At 46.2% G+C, this 24908-nt stretch overlaps 1 protein-coding gene across 12 annotated transcripts in view; it reads left to right on the plus strand.

The window, feature by feature from the left end:
• Positions 1-6602: 6602 nt before the first annotated feature.
• TRERF1 (transcriptional regulating factor 1) overlaps positions 6603-24908 on the plus strand; it is a 223564-nt gene continuing 205258 nt past the window's right edge. For 10 of the 12 annotated variants that reach the window (XM_066359411.1, XM_066359414.1, XM_066359415.1 and 7 more), the window contains exons 1-2: positions 6888-7012; positions 7437-7521. The gene's annotated coding sequence lies outside the window, so the exon portion shown is untranslated. Of the gene's footprint in view, positions 6667-6865; positions 7013-7436; positions 7522-24908 lie in introns of those variants that run through there. The other 2 variants (XM_066359412.1, XM_066359413.1) reach the window with 2 other exon arrangements.

Consider the following 24908-nt stretch of genomic DNA (forward strand, 5'->3'; position numbering starts at 1 on the left):
AAACCAGTTAGGCCTCCTGTCTTGAGTAAGGGCTGCTCTCTCAACACCATCCTTGATAGACTTGGGGGTTGAGGTGACTTCCAAAATTTGTACTGTCTTATTGGTTTTAAAATGGGAGTCCCATAAGCCCTTCTTTGCCATTATGTTTTGCTTTCATTGCTTTGGTTGTTGCTGACTCAAGGACAGCAAAGAAAGTAGAGTTTGGAAGATACCCCACACCATATTGTTTCATTGCTTGAACTTGCCACAGACTCATTTGCTCTTGGTGACTGAGCCTTCAACAACTGCAGTGGGTACAACACTCATTCCTAAAACACACACTTGATTTGTTCCAGCCTCATGGTCCCTGCGGCCTCTCAGAGTCTTCATTCCACAGCTTTGGAGAGAGCAGAAAGCAGAGGTGGTATTTTCTTACCCCCTCCATGGCTCCAGTTTTCCCAGCTTTTAAGAAACTCTCTTCAAGAGCCACGTTTAATATAAAGGGAAGTATTATACAGAAGTGTTCACTTCTTTGAAGAGTTTCCAAATATATTGTCTTATCTTTTCTCTGAAATGCAAATTTTCTCTTAAAGAGGACAACCTTTCATTTCAAATCAGGGTCATACATAAAAATAATTCCAGCTGTTTTAATCCAGAGTACAGGACAATTAATTATTCCAGGAACAATACACAAATGCTCATCAAGCCTACAACATTTATTTCATTTGGTTATGAACTGGCTACGTTTTCATTTCCATTTGGCTCTGCTCTGTTCTTGAAATACGCAAATAACCAGTGTGGCCTCAGAAATAATTCTTCTCTTGTGAAAGCCAACAGCAGTTCTTAGACCTGCAGTCTGGACAGCTGGAAGGGGCCAGAGAAATCTTGCACCCAAAATGACAAATAAATGGACTCAGAGATGCAGTTCTGGACTGGGGGACAGCACCGGGAAGCAGAATTGACCCAGTGCATCTGATCCCTAATCCATGCAATTCTGAAGGAAAATCTGCCCCTCAATTATGATTTGCTTGTTCCTGTAATCCAGGCCTCCTGCCATTTACCTTCCTGTACATGGTCTCCGTGTGGATGGGTAGGTCCTTAACAAGTTCCTGCCCACTAAGCAATCTATGTGCAATGCACCCCCGCACGCACCTCCCCCCCACTGGTTCACCTGCCAGATGCGAATACTGCCCTGAGTGTCTTACACTAACAAAACTGCTATTTTTAAATTAAAAAAAATTATTGATTGACTTGAGAGAGAGAGGAAGAGAGAGAGACAGACAGATAGACAGAAACATCAATCTGTTCCTGTATGTGCTCTAACCTGGAATTGCCCACAACCTTTGCATGTCGGGACGACACTGTAACCTACCAAACTATCTGGCAGGGCCAAAATCACCATTTTTGCATGCTTACTTATAAGCCAGTACTATACACAAGCCAGTACTGTACGCAAGTAATTTACATTAAATTTCGTAATTATTATTTTTAAAATACTGATTGATTTTGAGAGAGAGATAATGGGAAAAAGAGAAACATGGATTTGTTGTTTACTTGTTGACCCATTCATTGTTGTTTACTTGTTGACCCATTGATTCTTGTGTGTGCACTGACAGGGGATCGAACTCGCAACCTTGGCATATTGGGATGATGCTCTAACCAACTGAGCTACCTGGCCAGGGAAAATTTCACAATTATTAATAACCACTTAAAATAATTGAATAAACTTGATAATTAAAATTTTTAATGATTTAGAATATAATTTATAGTTAAATCATTTCAAATTTATTTGCAACATTTCAGACATTCAACAGAAGTGGTGAGAACAGTAAAATGGACATCTTCAACAGTTATCCAGCCTGACTTGTGACGGCGCAGGGGAACTCTGAGGTCGCCGGTTTGAAACCCTGGGCTTGCTGGGTCAAGGCACATATGTGAGTTGATGCTTCCTGATTCCCCCCCCTCCGGTCCTCTCTAAACTGAATAAATAAAATCGTTAAAAATAAATAAATAAAATCTTTAAAAAATGAATTATCCATACTTTGCTAATCTTGTTTTATTTCTCTCATGTTTTTTGGGAGGAGCTGGAGTACTTGAAAATAAATCCTGTACATATTTCACCCAAAATTTCTCATTACACATCTCTAACAGGTAAGAACTGCAGAGAAATATATAACCACAATGCTATTACCCCATCAATAAAATTAATAACTTCTTAACATGTATATCAAATCTACATTTTATTTCCCTCATTGTCTCAACAATGTCTTTTTAGTATTGCTTATTCCTTTTAGAGCCATACAAGATCTAAACATTGTATTTGGTTTACGAGGCATTAAAAAATACTTTATTTACATGCATTTGACCTCACATTAGTCAATGAAAAATGTATGGTCCCAGTTCACAGGTGAGTGAACTGGGGCTTAGGGAGGTTAAAAAACCTCCCAAGGTCTCATTGCTGGTTAGAGCCAGACCCAGAATTTGAGTTAAGACTTGCCCAAGTTCTAAAGCTCCATTCTACTGCTCCTCTTCCGATTCCCAGATTTTTTTCCTCTGTTGCAGAGAGGCAAGAGGGCTAGTGGTTAAGACAAAGGATTTGGGTTCATATTGGCCTGATTCAAACTGGAGCAAGTTATATAATCTGATACTCCAACTCTGTCTTAATCTGTAAAATAAGAATGCTGTAATAATGATAGTTTGGGGCTGATTAAATAGGATAATGCACGTGTAGTACTTAGTACAGTGCTTGGCACATAGAAAGCACTTGATAAGCCTTAGTGGTTATTATCAGTGTAGAGGAAGAGAAAGAATCAGTTTGCTTTTTTCTATAGCTCAGAAAACAATGGTTCATCCTTGTTAGTATAACTTGCCTAGGATTGAGAAGGACGGGAGCAGGATACTGCTGCTGTATGAGTTGGAGAAGAGAGCCCTGGACATAAAGAATTAAATAGGCACCGAGGAGTTCTCTGGCGGACTCAGCTGGAAAGCAGTTAAACATGTCTTCCAAAGGCTAATCCTGGTTGCCTCTAAAGGGCAAACTGGTGGGTGGCAGGCAGAGTGGGAGGGAGATTTCTCAATGTTTATTTGAATTTGGAATCATGTGAATGCATTAAACCTATTTCAAAAAATGAATTGCATTATTAAAAAAAAAAACCCTCTTTACCATGGGGATAAGTGCTGCAAATGGGAAGGCTAGGATCTAATGATAATAATAATAATAATAATAATCATCTCCTTACAATTTTTGCAGCCCTAGGAGGGCTTTGGTCAGACAAGGCAGGAAGGACTTGCACCAGGACTGGAATTATTTCAGCCGGACTAGGATTTCAGAGATCGAAGGTAACATTTTAATTTCAGCTATCCTCCCTCTCACACTCTAATTCACACCCAGCAGTCACAGATTTGGGATCATTCGCCCTGTGGATGGTCTTCAAGCATATGCATTGTCGATGGTTGAAATCAATTGGGTAAACAAGGTCTTTGTATACATTGTCTGTGTATTTCCCAGGTTTTTAAGGCCATTTTTTAATGCTCAAACCAGCTAAGACTCTGGGGACCTAATTTTCTAGAATCCTTAGGAGGGGGCACATAATCCCACTCACAAATAATAAAGAACTTGCCTAGACGCTGTGTTAAGATCTTCATATATATTGACTAAATTAAACCTCTGAATAACATTACACTGTAGGCACTATTATACCGATTTTACAGTCAAAGAAATGGAACCAAGGGAGATTAAGTAATTTGCCCAAGGACAGAACCTGCACAACTAACCACTGGCAATACTACCTCTCTGTTGGCAGTGTGCCAATCATGTAGGGATCTTTTGATGGGGATACAACCTTGGCTGCGTAGCAGCAATACCTTGAGTCCCAAATTCCAAATCCTTCCTTCTTTGCAGCTTCTGGTTTAGGAGCAGGAAAGACTAGGGTGTGAATTTCCGCCTTGAACTCGAGCAATTTACTTACCCCCCTCCCAGCTTTAGGTTCTTTATCTGTGCCAGGGAGGAGCTTTAGATGAAAAGACCTCTCCTCGCATTCTGGGTGTGTGGGTGTGTGCTGGGGGTGGGAGGTGGAGGGGCTGAGGTTTCTGCGCGGTGCGCTGCTTTTTCCAGGTCTCTGGAGGAAACAGGGTGTTTTGAGGTTCTGTCCCCGGCCAACTCTCCTTGGAGGTCAGGCCCCCAGGCAGTGATGGCGATCCAGCTTTGGCGATTCCCCCTCAGCTCGGAAAAGGGCTGCCACTGGAGTCAGCTCCGACCATTGCCCCGAGGTCTAGGGTCGGCCGTTTTCTCTAAGGGAGTTAGAGATGATAGTATCCCCAGGAAGGCTTCTTGGAGGCAGTGACAGCTAAATCCAGTGCAGCAGGATTTAGGAAAAAGAGGTGGAGGGTATAGGGTTAGCGTCCCCCATCCCAGCCACAGAACAAAGGAGCGCGACCGGCTCACAGTAAAGGGGGAGGGGCTGTGAGAGTGGAGAGGTCTGTAGAGGCGAAATTACACCGGGGCTTCAGGGCTTCGCTTTATTCTAAGAGCAATTGGGAGGGGCTTGGAGGAATGTAGTCGGGAGTTTTTGAAAGACTCCTCTAACCGCTTGGAAAGAATGGGTCGGAAGGGGCCAGGAAGCTATCACGGAAAGCAGTCCAGTTGGAAGATGACCGACGACTGAGGAAAAGAGGGCGGGGACCCAGTATCTGAGCTTCTCAGTCCCCGCGACACTGTGCGCCATCTCCCTAGACTTTCTTTGCTTATGTGGAAGGGTCTCACCGGGGGCTGGGCCCCGCCAAACTCTCAATGAGCAAAATAGCCCAGGGCCCTCTCGTCTTCCGAGGACTCTCTGGTCCAGGTGCCGGAGAATTGGTAGGGTTATGGGGGAGAATTTATTACTGCTGAAGATGAGAACCGTTACCCCTCAAAATACACAGAAACCTCCTCCGCTTTTGGCAGCAGCCTCCTCCGCCCATGACCTCATGCTTTAAGCTCCAATATAGCCTTCCCCTGCCTTGTCCACACCCAGCGACGAGTGGGGGTAGGGAGGGGGACAGTGGGCAAGGTTTGGTAGCAGAAGCACCTTATTTATCCTGCGTGGCATTTTTGGGGGGAGGAGCACAACAATCCCTCCCCTTATTGCAAAAAGCACGGTTTAACTTTCCCTTGAGCAAAAAAAGACTCGCTTTCATGTGCCCTCGATGAGATAGATGCCGCGAACAGGCTCGAGGTGGTCTGTAGAGTCGAACCATCTTTGGTTCACCTTTCCTCGGACCGGGCCTGGAAATGCTGTGGTCCCGGGCTGGACCAACAGGCAGCAGCGCCTTCTCGGGACCTGGGGGCCGTCCTGCTCTTGCCCTCCTGGCGCTGCTGAGGTTTGAACCCCGGGCTAGCCTTTCAGTCCGCGCCCTGCCCCCTGCTCGCAGCTGCTCTCGGTTTGGGTGCAGCGGTTTCCCCCGCAGAGGAGGAGGAGCAGGCAGCGCGAGGAGCGACTCCCGGCTCGGGTTTCTGCACCAATGCCGAGCAGCCCCGGGCGGCCCTCGGCGGCCGTCCCTCCTCCCCGGCACCACGTTCCAGTCATGGCGCGCGAGGAGGGGCGAGCGCGCTCCGCGGCAGCACCCGCGCCCCCTCCCCGCTGCCCAGCCCGGCCCCTCTCCTAGGCAACCTCCCTCCCCGACCCGCAACGCAGCCGAGATGGAGACCCCCTCCCCAGAGAGCTGCATTTACAGCGCCGCCTGCAGCACCCGCTCCCCGCCCCCATTGGGGCGGAGGATGGAGCCGCGCGCTTCGCGAATCTCCAGCCCCTTTGCCGGAGCCCTGGCCCTTCTCCCTGCCCCACGGAGGCCGGGGTGCAGTGGGGGCGGGTGTGGATGCAGACCATCTCCCCGCAGCCCATCTAGACCCCAGACCTTGGTATCTTTGCAACCCCTTTAACAAAATAAACCCAAACTCAAACCCCAGTCGTTAGATTGCAAAGCGCGTTACAATAACCGGGACGGCTACGCAGGAAGCAATCCTGCACTGGTCCGGGTCTAAGCGGCAGCTTCCCGGCCACGCAGCCTTCTCTTGGGCCTCGATTTTCCGGCCACGCCGGAGGGTCTGCCACACCTCGATTTGCTGACAGGTCCCGCGCGGGGCCGCAACTCGGTTCGCAACCCCCCGCCCCATCCTGGTCCAGAGTCTCGCCAGCCTACAAAGGTGCAGCCTCACGCACATGCAGAACAAACAAATAAGGTCGGCAGCGCAACGCCGAGAAGTCTGCGAACAATGCGTCCGGCGTCCGGCGCCCGCCGAAGCGAGGCGCCCCGGGGGACGCGGGGCGCGGGCGGGGGCCGGGGTATAGGACCCGCCGGCCGCGGCGCTGGACACCTTACTTCCTGCTTCCCCGCCCGCCGCCAGACCCAGCTCTGCGGAGGGATATCTCTCCCCTCCTCTGTCCCCCAGTCTCCCTTACCCCGCCCTCCACCCTTTTTGCTTCTGCTCCCCCCCACCCTGCCTTTCTCCTTTTGCAAGAAAATAATTTGACAGTCGATTTGCTGACAGGGGAGGAATTTGCATCCTGGATTAAAAAAAAAAAAAAAAAAAAAGACCAAGAGGAGCTTGGGAACGGTTGCTAGGGGTGGGTAAAGGGTGAAAAAAGGGGGGTGCCGGGGAGCGGATAAGCAGGGTTAAGGGAGGGGCGATGATGGGGAGCAATGCAAAAGGTAAGGCCAGGTTACCGCGGCTCGGCCCCGAGTGGGCTGCGGCCGGGGGAGGGGCGAGAGATACATATGTATTTCTGTCTCCTTAGCACACCCCCTTCCCTCTAAGCAATGGCTGAGAGGCGGTGCATGCAGATGGGGAGTAAGTTTCCTGAAGGGGAGGGTGGATGCACGCGCGCGGCCCCGCGCTGCAAATTTCCACCGGGGAGGGAGAGTGTCTGGATGCGGAGAGTTTGGAGTTGCTTGCGGCGGAGGGTCGGAAGGGGAGTAGGGCCGGGAAGGGGGCTGGTGGGCGCTATATCTGGGACTAAGTTTCCAGGATCAGGAGAGCCTGCACGCTTGCTTGCTAGTAAGTTTCTGGCCGGGGAGGGCGCGTGGGGAGGAGGAGAGGGAGGGGTGCATGTATATAGAAGGGGGGAGGGGGGAGCAGATTTCCTGCGGGGAGGCTGAATACATATGGAGAGTAGATTTCCTGAAGGGAGGGTGGAGGCGTAGACCGACCGAGTAAGTTTCTTGCTAGGGTGGTGGCGGAGGTGGTAGGTTGGTGCTTTGGAAGCCCGGAGCTTCCTACTGGGGTTGGGGGAGCACGCAGTTGAGTGGGGGCGGGGGGGGGGGGCGAAAGGCCAGGTTCCCTGCTGGGGAGAGGGGCTTGCATCTGGGGAGTATGTTTCCTGGCGGAGCGATATTTGTTTACAGGCTGAGGGCTTTACTGTAAGTGAGTGGCGCTTCGAGAAGGCGGCTGACATAAATTAATATTGAAATTACTCCATCAGCTCTGCTTGCCCCCCATCTCACCCCCCAAGCGGAGACTGGTCTTCTTGTCGGATTGCCCATGCACTTGTTGCAGAAACAGCCAAGGTAGGCAAGAAGCTTATTAAGTTTAATTTTAAAAGAAATTAGTTGGGGGATGCTCCGTGAGAAGACGTGGGAGGGGGAGGGGAAGGGACAAAGTGGGGGGGGGGGTTAAAGAATGTAAAGTCTCCCCCCCACTTCTTTACTTTCAGTATGTTAGCAGGGCCTTCCCTCTGCTTCCCTCTTCTTCCCTCTTCCTTTTCTGTGCTTCACGGCATCCCAGTATAGGGGGAGGGTTGCGATGGGCGCTACAATTGGCAGACCCGGCTTAAAGGATGGTGGTGGGGCTTGCACTTGAAGGTTGTGATGTTATAAAGCCTTCATTCTTCCAGCCAAGAAACCGCAGGACCCTAGGGATGTGCATTTTGGGGTTTTTGACATGATGCATATGTGTATGTATATGCGTCTGTGGGCCCAAGGCGGGCTGGGTAAAGTTCAAGTGGCCACCCAGATGGGAGAAATATGTGAGGGGGTAAAAACCTGCCCCTCCAATCCCAACTTCAGTGTGGAAGACTGGGAAGTTGCTGCTGGTGGTCTAAAGAAATAGATATTAGAAAACAACAGAAAACCACCCATTCACTGGCGGAGGCCGAGAGCACCTGGCGGGCAGCCTCTGGTCAGCACTGGGCTGGAGCATGTGCGCCTGCCATCCTTAGGTTAAAAGAAAATGACTTCTGGTTCTTCCGTGTGCCTTCGACTGGCCTGTGAGAGCCAGCTTGGTGGAAACTCTTTCCAGAGTAGATGCGGCTTTGGCAAGTGAACGTTCTTGTTGAAGCCGGTTGCTAACAGCATGGCCCGGGCTGTCTTGTGAAGTGCACGTAAGGGATGCTTTGGAATGACGGGTCCAGGGATGGCTGAAGAGTTCTTGAAAAAAAAAAAAAACCAACCTCCGAAAGCCGGCTGGGTGCACTTTTTAGCAGGCCTTGGAGCAGAGCTTTAAGAAAGGAGTTTTCAGTTGTCCCAGTTGGTACCAACCTTCTGCATCATTATTCGTTTCAAGAAAGCAGTCACCAACGATGTGGTTTTGTGCCCACTGGAAAGATAACAAGTAGAAGGGCTAAACGATTAACTAGTTAACCAGCAGCAGCCTTTGCTTCTCCCTTCCTCTCTTTTCCTGGTCCTCAGCCGCTGCTTTCTGTGGATGGGTTGTAGGTCTTGGCTGTCAGATACCTGGATTATGCTGGGATTTTTAACTTTGCCAGGATAATTTTAGCACCAGAGGTTCAAACCTAGACATATTTAGTAGGGTCAGGGAGTAAACACTAGGCAGTGTGGTTAACTAAAGTTGGTTAAGCTTTCTGCAGTTCTGTAGCAGGCACAATTTTAGCAGGGGAAAAAAATGGGTTTAAAAATATTTCTCTACATGTTACTGATGGACAGGGCTTTCTTTCTTTCCTTCCTTCCTGTCATCAGATTTCCCAATTGAAAATTTGGTATTTGGCGGCTTGAGAGTTGAGTTAGTTGGGAATTAAATATTATTGCCACTTATTAAATGTTCCTAACTAGACATTACTTAAACAAATTAGCTATGATTTTTACCCCCGGCTGAAAATCTACATCTGGTTGGTGTATATGCTGAGAAGGTACACAGAATCTTTATGTGTGTTTATCCTAGGATAGCGGTCTTACTGACATGCTTACCCTTGAAGCCGAGAGCAGTCATTCAGTTTTTTTATTTTTCCTTATATTTATGCAATTTACTTTATTGTTTTGCTTTGGCCATTAATCAAGTCACAGTAGCTTCCCCCCCCCCCCCCTTCTGCTGGGAATGTTCTTGTGGTAATAAAGGTTTGAAGGCCCATGAATCATAATTCATTCTTTTAAAAATATTGTGGTGATTGTCAGGATTTGATTTATAGGAATTGATACTGGGAGTGACACACCTCTTTGGGCCCCTCCCTTTCAGGCATGTCCATTTTTGCCAAAGATTTGTTGAGAAGCCAGCTTGACATCTCAAAAAAGAGCGTTTCCTCATCTGCTTTATGGGCATTGAGAAGATTAATTTTACAGGTTCCATGGTAAACATGAGTCTTTTCACAGCTTGGTAAGCAGGCTTCCACATAGCAGGCGTGTACTAATATCACATAGCATTTATGTGAGCTTGCTGTGAAAACAGTTGTTCTATGAACTATGTGGAAAGTACTCAGTTTTGCTTTCTTCAACCCGCTTGGGCCTGCGGCTTTTGTTGAGGTAGGAGCATTAATTATAAACGAGAAGCCTGCTGCTTGTATAATAAAATGTGTGTTACAAAAACAAAGCTTATTTATAGGTTGTTTTTTTTTTTTAAGTACTTTGATGCTTGGATTGGTCACAGTAATCAAAAACATTGTATTTTTTTGTTTCTGTTTTTTGGAAAAATGTAAGGATTCACCATAAAGTTGATAAATCAGAAAGCGTTAACACTGTCTTGCATTCAGGAGTCAGCTCAAGTTTATAGTACTTATAAAGTGACAAAGAACTTTTAAGGCAGTTTGTGATGCTCAGAGCAGGGGGAATATGTCACTAAAAATGGGAAGGGTACCAGTTTCTAGCATTTCTGGGCTTTGGATATTTTTCATTAAAAAGGCATGGCTTGATCCATACGTTCCGTCCGTGTCTGAAATTCTATGACTTGGTCTTGTAGAGAGAGGTCTCCAGAGGCTGCGACAGTGTCTTCTTGGGCCAACGGCCACATTGCTTCATGGACTTGGGCGAGTTGATTAACTTCTGTTTTTGTCTTCTTATGGGGAGAGTGGATATGTACCTTGGCATTCCAAAAGAGACTCTTGAGTGGCCTGGTAATCTTGACCATCATTGCAAGGATGTACTTATGAAAGCCTGATACCTTCTTGGAAAAAGCAAGGGCATGGTTGATACGCAAATTATATGTGCTAATAAAGAGTGGCCCATAATCCCAGGCACCAAAAATAATTTTAGTTCATCTTGGAAGTTTTCCCTGCAGCCCATTGGTTCACCTGTCTTACTATGCTTGGTCAAATCTAAGGTTAATTGAGCAGACCAGAAAGCCTAGTGTGGCTTTACCCACTTTCTCTGAAAAAAATTCACACGTGGATAATTGCAATTTGGTTGTATGTTTGCCATAGCGTTCATGGTAATGATACTGTATTACGAAGGCTTCTGGAATATCTCATATTTCACGGTGGGCATTTTTTTTTGGGGGGGGGGTGTTGATATTTTTATTGACTTTGAATATTGACATGTAAAGTAAAGATCCAGACAAGTGGCTCAGACCCCAGGCAGTACAAATTAATGCTGGTCATTCTGCTCTAAAAGCCGTTGAATTTAGCTCTTTTTATTCCTAACATTATAAAATTGTGTGCTTTAAAGAGGAGAGAGGATTAGAATCAGCTGGGATCTCGCGGATTAGTAATATTTCTGAATTTGCATATTTGGGGGGAACTGATAAAATAAGTGGGAAATTAAAACAGTTGCATTCTTTTGTGGGGGGCTGCAGCCAGCAGCTGGATCTGTTGTTCTTGGTGTGCTCTTCAACAAGGGTGGGAAGGAATAGTATAGGCCTGGTAACATGAGTTTGAGTCCATGGCTTGCTTAATATATCCTGGGTTAAATAAAATACACAAGAAAAAGCCCCTGTGATATTTTATAGGAATTTTCAAGTTCTTTGGGCAGCTGCTTGAAAGGTCTATTGGTTAATTTGGGTTTGCTGAGGAAATGGATGACTTTTTCTTTTTTCTTCATGGAAGACGACAAGCAGAGTATGGGTGGGATGGGTGGGATATGCTGAACTTTTGGTTCAGCAATCGTAAAGCTTTTTTTTTTTTCCTTTTAGTAGAGAGGAAGGGGGAAAAAGAACTTGTGTGCTTCAATGACAGTGTTAATCTAGGCTCCGAGATGGTAACAATTATTTTCATGCCATAGCTGGCTCTGGTTGATTCATTCACACAGTCGGCAGCTACTTACCGAGCACCCATCCTTTGCTAGGCACTGAGTACTGAGTTTAGGCTCTGGGAATACGTTGATACGTTCAAACAGCCATAACCCTCTTCCTCTACCCACCCCCTGGTTTACAGTCCAGAGGGGAGGTTGACACGTAAATATATATTGCAAAATGTGATGAATGCTCTGACGAAACCCCAGGGAACAGTGATCTGGACTGACTTAGCTAGAGCAGCCTAGAAACAGCCTCTCTGGGGGTTGGGAGTGGCTGGGGGAACAGAGGGCACGGGGCAGAGGAGAGGCTTGGCGGAAGGACCTTGGCTTTGGGGATAACTGAAAAGGGGCCCAGGTGGACAGCGGGGAGGGAGAGAGGGCGCTCGAGATGGCTAATCACGCAGGGCTCTGGGGCCTTGAAAAGGTTTGGGTTTCATTCAAAGTGTAGCGGGAGGCCATTGAAACTTTGCAGCGAGAAGTGACAACCCCCTAACCAATGCATGGGTGGGGAGGGGCAGGTGTGGAATCGGGGAGCCCGGTAGTGAGGCAGTTGGAGCAGGTCAGGTAAGGAAGGGACAGGAGGCATATGGACGGGAGCAGGTGGGTGTGAGACAGCACCTTAGAGGTAGAATGGACAGGGCTTACTGGTGGACTTGGTGGGGGGCGGGGAGGAGGAATCTAGGATAACAGGTTCCTGGCTTGAGCAGTTGGCTAGATGGGTGGTGCTATTTGCTGAGATGGGGAAGAAGGAGGGGAGCAGAATCATGTCGTTTCAGTTTGGGCTCCTTTGAATCTGTGATGCCTTTTCCACTCAAGGTGGGGATGTAAATTAAGCGAGCAGCCTGATACAACATCCAGTGGCAGAGGACTGGTCAGGCAGGAGGTGAAAATGCGGGAATCGTCAGCCAGGGGGTGGTATTTTAATCCAGGAGACTGGAGGGCATGTCCTAGAGAGCCTGCAGGGAAAAGGCATTGTGTGTACAGATGTGTGTGATGAGGCCAGAAACATCGCCAGTGGGTTTGGCAAAATGGAAGCCGTTGGTGACCTTGTGAAGAGCAGTGCCAGGGGACGGCGGGTCGGGTCGGAGCCAGATCGGAGGGATTGGCAGGGCAGTGGGCGGTGGGGAACTGGTCGTGGCCTGTGTGGACAACTTTTGGACAAAGCTTGACTGGGAAAGGGGGCAGAGGAATGGAAAGGGGGCTGGAAGGACATGCGGTAAGAGGACGGGTTTTTGGGGTGCTGTGGTGTTGATGGGGAAGATCGGTGGAGAAGGGGTGATTGATCAAGAGCAATGGGTTGGGTCAGCTGAGCAAAAGCTCTTGAGGTCTGTGGGGGAAGAATTGGCCTTTCCTGGAGGAGGGAACTTCCTCCACGAGGCAGGTGAGGAAGGTGGGGGGGGGAGGGGAGGTGCTCCGCCTGCCCAGAGGAGGTGCTAGGCCTGCCCGGAGGCGGTAGGCCTCTCCAGCCCGAGGCCCCACCCTCCTTGGAAAGGCCCCTGGGCTCAGGACAAGACTCCATCCGGAGACTGCAAGGGTTAAGACTGCATCAGAAAACTGTGCTGCATTTTTCTGAACATTTGACTGCATTATTACTGAGCAGTAGAGAGGAAAGCAGATTCTTTCGCTCGGGGAGAAAGAGTCTTCAGTGAAAGTAATTTGGGCCTCACATTAGATTTATTTGAAAACTACTGTTGGAAAAGGACATCTGTGACTTTTCTGCCCTGTCAAAAGTTGGTGGGCGCTGTGTCATCTGTTTTGAACCAAACACTAAAAAAAAAGGGGGAGGGGGCAAAGGTCTGCCGCTCATTCAGAGTGCCTCTCACAAAATATGCCATCGACTGCCAGCCTCAGTGTCCAGCCTGGGGGTCTGCATGGAAGGTGGGTAGTAGGGGAGGAGAGAGTCAGAAAAGCTGGGTTGGGGTCCAGCGCCATCCTTGGCTCTGACAAGTCAGCCTCTGAGCCTGTCTCCACATCTGCAGAAAGGGTGATAGCATCTGCGGCCTCTCCTCCTAGACTCATGAGGATGGAATCAGATAATGTACGGAAAGTGCTATGTAAACTGTAAGAAGCGGCTGTGAGGTGAATTGATCTTCAGCCAGATCTTCTTTTCAGACTGTAAAAACCTGACAGCCAGTGAAGCACTTCCCTTCGTTTCCCAAAGCTTCTAAACAACCGTCCACTGTGTCCACTCTCACTGATGTCCCCTCCTCAAAGCCGCTTTCTATTGGGGGTTTTCAAGTCCTCTGTGATCCCTTTAGCGAAACTGATCTTACGGTTGGAAGGCAGACATCAGAATGCAGGCTGGGAAATGTTTGTCCACAGAGCTTCAAACTCTGATTCCATATTTAGAATTTGAGACCTGTCCATCCAAAGGGCCAAACTCACTGGATTTGTGAACTGAGTGCAGGGGAATCTTAAACCTATCTAAGTAACCCAGCTGTGGTCCCCTGGTCTTAGCAGTCTTCATTTGCATTCGGCGTTTGTTTTGCAAATGAAGACTTGTGTAAAACAGTCTACCTAAAGACATCTTCTTAGCCTTACTGTGTAGCTTGGGAAGTCATGTCCGGTTTTAAAAAGAGTATCTCATCCTTTTCACTAATCGAACCCCTGGACTCTGCTTAGTAGGGTGAGGCTTTTTCTTTCTTCCTACATTAATGATTATCGTGAAAAATCTTTAAACATATGCGAAAGTGGACAGAGTAATATAATGAACTCCCTTGTGCCCCTCACCTAGATTCAGCAGATAGTCAGATTCTGCACAGCAGTGGATCATCGGACTGTTTGTATTTGTGTAATAAATACAAGTTGTCAGTTTTGAGAGATCAGTTGGAAGAGATATCAATCTGGTTTCGTAGAGAGGGGAAAAATAATCAACGATAAATCAGAGAGGGAGGAAATGGATGCCGTCATTGAAATAACTAGTGTTTACTTAGCGTTTTATAGGTCCCGAGCCACTTTTGGCTTGTCCTATTTCATGTGTCTTGCAACAAAGGGAGGTAGATATCATTCTCAGTCTACAGCTGAGGAAAGTGAGGCTCAAGAAGTAGAGTTAAAAAAATAAAAATAAGTGAGTAACTTGGGGTCACGTGACCAGCCGGCATTCAAAGCCCAGGTTTAATGCCAGAATTTGAATGGTCTCTAAATTTTGCTGCACTCTCCAATAGACAATGCTGTACAATATTAAATGAGAATGTGGTAGACTGGATGCAGAAGATCATGGAAACAAGGCGTTCATCTGGGAATTTCAGGCTTATAGCTTCAGAGACCTTAGTTGGAAAACCTCAGATGATTTAAGCATGTTTTTGGCATTACATTTTGAAGGACTTGAGTCGTCTGGCTCATTCTGGAGCACACAGCTTTAAGCCTGCCTCATCATTAAAGCCAAAACTTGACTTTAACAAATTGCATGGCTATTCACGATCTGATTCTCAGCCCAGTCCCTTCTGTGGGGGCCCCTCAGCGGAGGAACCAGGACAGCCCGGGGCTTTGGACACAACTGGGCCTCGGGCAGTTGGCTACCTTGGGAAGCTTCCTGAAGGCCCAGGGGTCTTGGTCATAACAGGCTGCTCTCCGGACCTCTCCTTGTCTTGCAGAAATTGCCTCCAAATTAACCTTTTTGATAGATTTAAATTTTTTTAATTAGAATATTTTTCTTTATTTTTAAATTTATTGTGATAGATTTTTCTTTTTTTAAAGAAAGGGAAAGATGGATTTGATGCCCAGGGAGTTTTAAGATGAGTGTCGTTTGCGTTCCCTCTGTTGTCATCATCACAATGGGAGATACCAGGCTCCCTTCAAGTTCCACCGAAGGATACCAGTAATGGAGACTGATTGTCAAGTGTTGGGACTTGTCCACTTTTCTTTGTTAGTTGGGTGAACATGTGCTTGCCCAAGGGGTTTTCACAGGGAGTCGCAGCAGGTAGGACATTTAGGGGCTTCTTTCCTTTTGAGGAGTCTGAGCTTCTTTAGGAACCAGTATGAAATTTAAACAATTTCACCATGCAGACACTCATTCCTGAAGTTCTTCCGGAGGGCACTGTGTGCCTGGCTGTGGGTTAGGGCCGGGGGGTGGGCCACAGAGGGTGCCCTCAGCTTCTGCAGCCCCTGGTGCTGTTGTCATACTTACCACTGGGCGTGTCTTCCGCCCCTTCTAGGCGGCACTGGGGAGGGCAGAACTGGGTCATTCATTTTTGTGCACCCAGCATAGAACCCAATGCTAGTTAATGTAGTATAAATGCTTGCTTATTTCAGAATCAGCTGAGCCCTGGCCGGATACTCGGGTGGTTGGAGCATTGTCCCGAGGCACAAAGGTTGCTGGTTCGATCCCTGGTCAGGGCACGTACGGGAACAGATGACTATTCCTGTCTCTTGCTCTTTCCCTTCCTCTCTCTAAAATCAATAAAATGAACATAAAAAAGAGAAAGAAAGGAATCAGCTGTGTTCTCTGTTTGTTTTGCTTTTGGTCTTCTCCCCTCTGGTTCCTGTTGGAGGAGAAAGCCAGGCCTCTCTCTGCCGTCGGGGTCAGTGCTTGCCGCCCCTGAAGGGGGGACCAGGGGAGAGAAATGTTTCCTTCCCTCTTTGCTTTCGCGGCCTCACAGCCTTTAGTTGGGGTGGTTTAACTGAGCTCTCAAATGCAAATGCGGCCCCATCCCCCATCCCTTTTAATAAGTGACATTTTGTTAAATCAGTTATTCAAGGCCTTATCTATATTTCTGTCTGTGCTGGCTTAGTCAAAATAGGAAAGAGAGTGAATATTAGATTTCTTCACCCGCCCCCCTCCTCCCCCCCTTTGAGCAACTCTGCATAAGATTTCTGATAGGGGAGGGGTGCCGCGTCCTTGAAGAGAAGTAAACGCCTCGTGGAGAAAAAAATGTGGAGGGCTTTGACTTGTAGCGAATGCTGTTTTTCAGCAGCTGTGATTTTTCCATTTTTCTTTTTCTTTCTGTTTTGATTAGTGGGACTCATTGTGCTCCAGGGTTGGGATTGCGTTGGGGGAGGGCGCGGAGAGAGCAGCTTTTACTGGGAGAGCTTGAGTCGGGGAGGAGGAAGGGGAGAAGGGATTTATTGAAAATATATGTCTACTTCTGCTATGATAAGGCGGCAGGCATGTAAAAATGCAAGGGGGAAATCATTATTGTGGTAATGTAGGCAGAGCACCGCTTTCTCATTAATGGAGCTTAGCCCACGTGGAGGAGGAGGTAGCCTGGCTGCTTTGAGAGTTGGGGTATTCAATAATAGCAGAAACTCAGGGGATTGTCTCCATCCCCCCCCCCCTGCTCACCCCCTCCAGCTGCCTTCTCCTTTCTCTTTCCCATCAGTTTGTAACCTTTTCAAAGCTGCTTGTTGGATTTCATGGTCTCCTTCCTTACCCTGCCACCTCAAAATGCTGGAAAGACTGTTTAAATTTTAAAGTTAGAGGGAAATAAAATAAATTTTCTCTTGGGCATTCGAGAAGAATTTTGGCAACACATGGTGAGTTAGGGATGGGATTTTATTCCCCTGCATCCCAGAGAGCACCAAGAAGTGGCTAGTTAGGGGCCCGGGAATCTGCATACGCCGTGGGGGTCATCCGAATGAGGGTTCCAGGCTGCCTGCTACTGTTTACAGAGGGCTTACTAGGTGCCGGACCTTGTACAGAGGTGTTAGTCGTTCAGCCTCCCAACAATTGTAAGAGGCAGGTGTGATGCTCACTTTTCCCTTGAGGAAACCGGGACTCAGGGCATTTCAGTGCCTAGCTTAAGAACAGGCAGGTGCTGAGCTGCGGAGCTGGTCCCCAGACTCAGGACTAACTGCGCAGGCTGGTTCCTGATCACTAGCCTATGCTGCCTTTAACAACTGGCTAGTCACTTCCCCTGTTCAGACCCCTAGATTCTAGGAACCTGGGCAAAAGAGAGCCTTTGTAAGGCCTGCCCGCAGCTATGGTAGAGGGCTCAGGATGTCCGTGAAGACTCATCCCGAGCTGTCATTCTGAGGAAGGTCAGGATTAGGGACTCACATCTTTGTAAGAAAAGGTAGGTGCCCACCTCCATCCTTGCCAGACTACTGTGACTTTGATGCCAACTGTTCATCAAACATTTATTGAGTGCTAAGATTGCTGGAAATGCCAGGACAATTACTTTTCAGTCTTTTGGCTGAGATCACGGATGGCAATACCAGGACAAGTGAGAGACAGAGCTCAAAGCCTAGTGGAGGCTGGTTATGAGAACATGTAAATATGATGCACAGATATGCCTGCCTGAAAAAAGACAACATTTCAGAAGTCGTGGGTGCGAGAGACTCTGGAGGGCAGCCAGGGAAGTCTTCATAGAGGGGTGGGACATGGGCGGCGTTGTGTGGGTCCAGCGGGGGCTTGCCAGGTAGACAGTGGGGAGGGAACAGCAGGCAACGTGGCTTACAACTGTCCAGTATGGTAGCCGTTAGCCATGCATAGCTATTTAAATATTTATTCAATTAAAATTTAAATAAAATGAACAATTCTGCTCCCCGGTTGCACTAGCCATGTGTCCAGTGCAGAGTATCCGCATGTGGCTAGTGACTGCCATATTGGAAAGGATATCGAACACTTCTGTTCGTGCAGAAAGTTCTGTTATTCAATAGCTAGCGCTCCTCGCAAACTTTGCTCCTAGATTTCTTTTGCAGGGGCTGTTTCCGCCTTTGCCCCTCACCTGGCTCGCTCTCACTTCCTCCAGAGGCTTTGCCCTAAACAGCCCAGCCTGGGCTTCCATCCACTGTCCAGCTGGATTGCGACCATCCCTCTCTGTGTCTGTCTCCCCAACAGGACTTTTAGCTTCTTAAGGGTTTGAGCCAGGTCTTTCTTGTCCATTGTTGTGCCGTGTCCTGTTAGCCGTTGTGTCAGCACTCACCTGAGGCCTGCCACATAGGACGTTCCCAGTGACAGCTGCAGGTGATGAAGCTGAACAGGTGGGTAATCAGGGATTGGGCAGGCGGGAGACGGTGCCGTGATATGGACCTCGGCCTTGACCTGGTAGGCAGTGGAAGTCACTGGAGGGTTTTAGTGAGGAGGGTGTGGGGGAATGGGGTCAACTCGGATTTATGTATCAGAAAGATTACTCCGAACGGTGGGGAGGACAGGTTGGAGTGCTGAGCCTGTAGGTCACAAGATCAGTTAGGAAAGTGCTAGAAACACCGGGGCAAGGGGTCTGAGGGTCTGGACTCTTAGGTGATAATAGTGACATTGAAAGAGTAACATAAAACCATCTTGCCCAGTCAGGATCGCCTTCCATTTTGGTCTCCATTTTGGATGTTCTTTCCGGTTTCTAAGGGAAACGGCAGAAAGAATTCTCTTTCATTTCTTTGGGGTCCCTCAATGCCTTTGCTCTTTGAGGCCCCGGCCAGCGCTCTGTAACCCTCCCTGTCCACTCTTGACTTTGCTGGGGTGCTGCCCTCTCGCCCCCTCCCTCCTTCCCTTTGCTTATCATTCGTTTCCCTTCAGGGTACACGTCTCACTGTATGCCGTCCCATTTCTTTTTTATTTATTTATTTATTTATTTTTTTTTTTGAGAGAGAGGGACAGACAGACAGGAAGGGAGATGAGAAGCATTAACTTGTAGATGTAGCACTTTAGTTGTTTATTGATTGCTTTCACATATGTGCGTTGATGGGGTGGGGTGGGAGCTCCAGCAGACCGAGTGACTCCTTGCTCAAGCCAGCGACCTTTGGGCTCAAGCCAGCAACCTTGGGGTCATGTCTATGACCCCATGCTTGAGCCAGCAACCCCGGGCTCAAACCGGATGAGCCCGCACTCAAGCTTGCCCTTGCCATCACTGGTTTCTGAACCTACCTGGGTCCTCAGTGTCCCAGGTTGACGCTCTGTCCACTGCACCACTGCCTGGTCAGGCTGCTGTCGATTTCTAAACTCTGATGATGGAATTTGAGCAGAAGCTCAGGGCACAGAGGCAGGGGTTTCAGCCTTCTGTCTGTGTCAGCCTGTGCCAGGTTCCTCTCTGGGGGCCCTTTCGGGGACTTAAATTTAAGCAGCTTGTGGAGAGAGTTTTGAAAAAGGGTCTGGAGAATAACGAGATCAATCAAGACTCTTTCTGATAGTTAAGAAGGAACCAGGATGGCAAAGTTAGAGAAGCGTAAGAGGATTATCTTCTTTAGGAAGGCGAGGCAGTGTGCTCTGGCCGCGGGACCCCACATTGGGCATGCCCGAAGATAAAATACAACTGACAGTGTAACAGCTACCTACCAAGTACAGATGTGTGCTGTCATTTTACATACAGGGGTGGGCAAAAGTAGGTTAGTGATAAATAATACAATAATGAATAAATAATAGTATGAATAAATAAATAATATGAGAATAAACTATATATTTCACATACAACTTTATTATTTTTTAAAATTGATTTTAGAGAGAGGAGACAGAGAGAGAAGGAGAAGGGGAAGTGGGGGACGGGGAAGCATCAACTCATAGTAGTTGCTTCCCATATGTGCCTTGACCAGGCAAGCCCAGGGTTTTGAACTGGTGACCTCAGCATTCCAGGTTGACGCTCTATCCACTGCGCCACCACAGGTCAGGCCATACTCACAACTTTAAACTTGCTTTTGCTCACCCCTGTGTTTTACCTCATTTAATCCTCAAAGCAACTCCATGCAGAAGGCATTACTTTCTCAAGAGAGAGGGAGGGCGAAGAGACTTACTCAGGGTCTCATGGCTAGTCAATTGCAGAGCAGGGATTTAAGCCCAGGAACCAAGCCTGAGCGACTGTAAAAGCAGGTGCTTTTCTCTCTTCCTCATCCTCCCTCCCGTTTAGCTTTGCCAGCCAGCATGTTCTAACTTTTGTTCGGGAATAGGGCTTTTATGATGTGGTGCAAGGGGGCCACGCCGGCCCTCTGGGGGTATTACTGGGCGGCAGGTGAATTCTCAGCGCCTCGTCCTCCTCATCCTCGGTACCATTGCTTCAGGGGCTAAAAATGTTTATTTTGAAAGTCAAAGGAGATGAAAGTTGAAAAAGTGCTGTGAGAACTATCAAGACATATTCTTTACCCTGCTGCATAAAAATTTTCTGAAGGGGTGACGTTCTGGTGGTGTTTTGGGGTTTGGGGCAGGATGTGTGTTGGTCATACTGCCTCCATGGTTCACTTCCAGAGGTGGCTCGGGCCCTGATGTGCTCGCAGCCCTTCCCCTGTTGCTCCGCATGATTTGGGGGCACGGGGGTGGCTGGGCCTCAAGGTGGGTAGTCTGCTGACCAGAGCTGGAGCGTCCTGCCATGACCTTGGTAGAGTCACTCCATCTTCCTAAACCTCTGTTTCCTGAAACGGTCACATCTATTTGGATAGGTCTTCGGGAATATTAATGACAGAACGTATGTAAAAATCAGCACTTTGTGAGCAAGATGGTGGGTGACATGTTTTGGGGATGGGAATCAGGGACTCCACAGTCTGTTCAGTGGACTCGTGGCCCATCCCCTTTTTCTGGTCACAGTGGCATGGCTCAGATTTACACAGTGTCCCCTCCTGCTTCTAAGGCCTGGAGGAGAAGTGACCCAGAGCTTCAGTAGAGCCAAGACTTTTTTGCACTGAAATTGTGGAAATGGTAAGTGAGAGTCGTTCATAAAACTTCTTTTAGGAGAGCGAGGCTGCAAAGAGTACACGGTAACTATAGAGAATTTGGAAAACACTGACAGGTATAAGGAAGAAAACAAAAATAGTCTTTAATTCCTTCCTGTTAATATTTTAATAATTTCCTCCCAGAATTTTTTCTAGACAGGATAGTCTGGATTCAGAATGCCTGGGTTTGAAGCCAGGAACCTTCACTCCTGAAAGTAACTTCACTGACCTGTAGGGCTGGGGCGGTGAGATGCTGCGTGTAAACCTTTGGGGTACGCCCGGCAGACAGAAAGTTTACAGCAAACATTTGCTATGTTATGATGCTTTAAAATGGTATTAGGATTATTTTGAATGTGCTTTAATATATTGCTCATTAAATGTTCCTTAGAAACTACTTTTACTAAATAATTGCTTAGCATCCTCACAAATGTATTCTATACTTAATAAATATTTATGAAGCACCTACGGTGAACCAGGTAGTGGGTCCCTTAATTTATTTAACGAGTCTCTTTTATTAGAAATTTAGCTTGTTTATTATTTTTAACTATTATAAATAATGCTTTGGTGAACATCCAGGTACATAAATCTTTGATCACATCTTAGATTATTTTCGTAAGATAAAGTCTGGGAAAGGAGAATTACTATGTTAAAGAGAGTAGGCATTTTTAAGGTTCTCGATAATATTTCCTAATTGCTCCTCACTAAATTTAAAAATTAATTTGGCCTGACTGGTGGTGGTACAGTAGATAGAACATTGATCTGAGATATTGAGGTCCCAGGTTCAAAACCCCAATGTTGCTGGCATGAGTGTGGGCTCACCAGCTTGAGTGCGGGGTGGCCTGCCTGAGTGTGAGATCATCAACGTGACTCCATGGTCGCTGGCTTGAGCCCAAAGGTCACTGGCCTGAAACCCAAGGTCACTGGCTTGAAGCCCATGGTTACTGGCTTGAGCCCAAGGTCACTGCTTGAAGCCTATGGTCGCTGACTTGAGCCCAAAGTCACTGGCTTGAGCAAGAGGTCGCTGGCTTGGCTTGTGGCCCCCAGTCAAGGCACGTATGAGAAGCAATCAGTTAAACAACTAAGATGCCTCAACTACGAGTTAATGCTTCTCATCTCTCTCCTTCTCTCCCTTCTTGTCTGTCTCTCTTACTAAAACAAACAAACAAACAAACAAAACCCAACAAAGCTCTTATCAGTTAAAAAAATCATTTTGTATTTTCACTAGTAGCATATGAGAGTACTCACCTCATTTCATCAACCCTACTATCATTGTTTCTCAAACATGGTAATTCTTGTTTTGCATGGATTTACCCTTCTGCACAAAACTCATTACTTCTCTGGGGCTCGATTTTTTTCTTGCTACAAGGTGGAGTGCAAATGTTTCTCACATGATGCTTGTTTGTTAATTTGGCAAGACCTTTGGATTTCTGTTCTGGAAAGACTATGCAGATGACCTGAATTATTATCCGAAGTGATTCTGTCATGTTTGAATTTCCTCATGTTTATCATGTTTTTGGAAAGATTACTTCGAGGAGTGCTTCTCTCACACCAAACAGAGTGAAAGCAGGCAGTCCCTGTCTGGGGCACAGGATGTGTCTGATACCTGGTTTGTCTGTGTTGGAAGGCAACAGCATTCTTCACTCATATGAGCAAATGTTGCCAATAATTGACTCCAGAATTACAGGGTCTCTGTCCAATTTTCTAGGAATTCGTTCCTTTTAAATCTTTATGAGAAAACGAAGGCTACTTTCACCTCTCTCGAGTATTAAGAAAATATTATAGTAGTTTTATATGAAACCAAATATTGAGAAAAAAGTTGTCCTACTGAAAATGCTGAGGAATATAAAAAAATGAAAACCAGTCATGATTTCATCTTCTTGATAAAACCTCTGCTTAAAATAGTGGAGTGTTTCTAGTATTGTTTAAATATATGTATCTGCATTGTTGGATGATTTGTATGTGTGATTTTATAATTTGTTTTTTAGAATCTACCCTAAATTAATACTTTAACCATTTCCTGGACAATGCAAGCTTCTTACGTTATGTTCTTAATACCTTTTGAGGTCTTGTGGTTTTACAGGGTATGGCAAAAGTAGGTTTACAGTTGTGAGTATGTGAACATTTATTCTTTTTAAAAAATTTTTTTTTACAGAGACAGAGAGAGAGTCAGAGAGAGGGATTGACAGGGACAGACAGACAGGAACGGAGAGATAAGAAGCATCAATCATTAGTTTTTCGTTGCGCATTGCGACACCTTAGTTGTTTATTGATTGCTTTCTCATATGTGCCTTGACCGCGGGCCTTCAGCAGACCAAGTAACCCCTTGCTCCAGCCAGCGAACTTGGGTCCAAGCTGGTGAGATTTGCTCAAACCAGATGAGCCCGTGCTCTAGCTGGCGACCTCAGAGTCTCGAACCTGGGTCCTCGGCATCCCAGTCCGACACTCTATCCACTGCGCCACCGCCTGGTCAGGCATGTGAACATTTATTCTTATACTCTTATTTATCATTATATATTTTCCATAAAACTACTGTAAACCTACTTTTGCGCCACCCTGTATATTAAGTCCCACAAGACATTGTTTTAAAAAATTGAGTAAAACTTTGATTAATTCACATAATTACTCCTTTTGGTATTCTTTATTTCTTCCTGTATAACCACGCTCAGGTCGTTTCTTAGATTAATTACTGTCTGTCTGAAGAACTGTGTTTAGTTTTGTGTGTGTGTGTGTGTCTGTGTGTGGTGGAGGGGGTTGGCTGGTATTACAATTCTCTCGGTTTTTTTTTTTTTAACACCTTCATCTTTGAATGATATTTTTACTGGGTATAGAATTCTAGCTGGTCTTTCTTTTTTATTTAATCCTTTAAAAATATTCCATTGTCTTCTGGCTTCCTTCATTTCTACTAAAAAGTCATCTGTCAGTGTTATTGTGATGCCTTTGAAAGTAACATTCTTGTTCTCTTCAACTTTGTATTTCAGCAGTTTTACTATATGGGCAATAAGTGTTGTTCTCTTTGTATGTATTCCATGGAGTTTGGAGAGCTTCCAGAATTCATGACTTGATTTTTTTTTTGACAGTTTGAGGAAATTTTTAGACAGTTCTCTTCAAATACTATTTTGCCCCATTATTTCTCTCCTCTTCTTAGATCCCTACATGTAACTTAGATGCTTTCATGGTATCTTACATGTCCCTGAAGCTCATAGCTCATTTTTGTATTCTGTGCTTCAATATGAAAAACATTTTTTACTGACCTACCTTCAAGTTCAACAGTCATTTCTTCTGCCGTTTCTTATTTGTTGTCAAACCAGTGCATTCAGTTCTTAATTTGTTTTTCTTTTTTTCATAAATGTTTTACCAGTATATAAATAATATGTAATACTTACCTATTTGAAAATATAAAAAATATAAAATGTTTTTATATTTAAAAGAAAATATATTGAGTGGATGATTTTTTTGAATATTTTATTTTTAAAATTTATTATAGTTGACATACAATACTATATTACTTTCAGATGTACAGCATAATGATTAGACATTTATGTACTTTTCAAAGGGATCACCATGATAAGTCTAGTCTGATCTGGCACCAGACTTATTAATTACAATATTATTGACCATGTTCCCTATATTGAACTTTACCTCTCCATAACTGATTTTATAACTTGCAATTTGTATTTAATCCTCTTGACTATGTTTGCCCATCCCCCCATCCCCTCCCATCTGGCAGCCATCACTTTTTCTGTAGGAGTTTCTTTGTTTCTTTATCTTGTTTTTTAGATTTTTTTTTTTTTTTTTTTGTGATAGAGACAGAGTCAGAGAGATAGACAGGGACAGACAGGCAGGAAGGGAGAGAGATGAGAAACATCAATTCTTTGTTGCGGCACCTTAGTTGTTCATTGATTGCTTTCTCATTATGTGCCTTGACTGGGGGG

This window comes from Saccopteryx leptura, chromosome 1 (assembly GCF_036850995.1).
Source record: "Saccopteryx leptura isolate mSacLep1 chromosome 1, mSacLep1_pri_phased_curated, whole genome shotgun sequence".
NCBI lineage: Eukaryota > Metazoa > Chordata > Mammalia > Chiroptera > Emballonuridae > Saccopteryx > Saccopteryx leptura.